The sequence below is a fragment of the Crassostrea angulata genome, chromosome 2 (genome assembly GCF_025612915.1).
Source record: "Crassostrea angulata isolate pt1a10 chromosome 2, ASM2561291v2, whole genome shotgun sequence".
In the NCBI taxonomy this organism is placed as follows: domain Eukaryota; kingdom Metazoa; phylum Mollusca; class Bivalvia; order Ostreida; family Ostreidae; genus Magallana; species Magallana angulata.
The window spans coordinates 74,506,125-74,507,285 of NC_069112.1; the positions used below are offsets into that span (position 1 = coordinate 74,506,125).

Genomic DNA, 1,161 nt, shown 5'->3' on the forward strand with positions numbered 1-1,161 from the left:
TAAAAGTTACATGTTTTTTTCATCAATCATATTGAAACAAAAATGTTTTAAGGTCTCACACAAGGAATTAATTTCACTTTATGTTACTATATAGCTTTAATTAAGTTAATTGATTAACTATACTATCAGCATATAATTCATGAAAGAGAAATTATAGTTAAATGCTTCAAGAAAAATTTTAGATAAAAAAAAAATACCTTATGTGGCTTCTAAGAGAGATAATTGATAGTAAACATACCTTCCCTCAAGTACACATGGGTTCCACATGTTGACAAACAGGTTCAGCACCATTCAGGAAGTAGCATCATGTGCATCTAAAAAATAGTTCCATTGAAATTGGTGTAACAACTCCACCAAAGTAATAATTCTCCTAGCCACCGAGTCCAAAATCAAAATTCAACATTTCCTTAACATATATGTCACAGGTGGTGAAAAGTCTAGTCTCAACCGGGACTCGAACCCAGGGCCTCTGGCGTACCCTGCCAGTGCTCTAACCACTGAGCTATTGAGACCCGATATATTGACTGACAGTCACACACCTGTGAACCAGGTGACATATACATATTACAGTCAAACTTGTATTAAGCAGTCACCTGCGGGAGGCACCCAAAGTGACCTCTTAACAGAGGTAACCTTTGAATAGAGACTTGTGAATTTGCCAACATCAAATTCCTTTTTAGAACAATTATTCAATTTTATTTTAATCATATAATACGCCTCAAGCGTATAATAATTGCTTACATTTATTACCCGACATTCAGAAGCCATGTTTAAAATCCCCAGGTGTAAATCATGTGACCGGCCAAAATGGCCGCCTAATGCATGTGGACTGTACAGTTTCGGATCAAAATACGATGACCGCTGACCACGTCAGACAGGTGACCGCTCTTTTGAGGGCAATTACCGTATATACTCGCCTATAAGTATTGTTCGCCTATAAGTCGGTTACCATTTTTCAAGTTTATTTTCAAGATTTTGCCATTGACCCTCTTATAAGTCGGGTAATTTTTTCTGGATAATCAGTCTACAGATTGCCAATCAAATAAGCACATTTTAATCAAGCATGACTATATTATAGATAAAAAAATATTTGTGTTTGACCCCTCTGTTATCATTTCTAGATGCAATGCATTTTTAAAGTGTTGTGTTCAGTTAAGACAT

The 1,161-nt window shown here is 35.7% G+C and overlaps 1 non-coding gene across 1 annotated transcript; it reads right to left on the bottom strand.

The window, feature by feature from the left end:
- Positions 1 to 439: 439 nt before the first annotated feature.
- On the bottom strand, positions 440 to 512 carry Trnat-ggu (transfer RNA threonine (anticodon GGU)). The gene has a single exon. It is a non-coding gene; the product is annotated as a tRNA-Thr (tRNA).
- Positions 513 to 1,161: the final 649 nt, after the last annotated feature.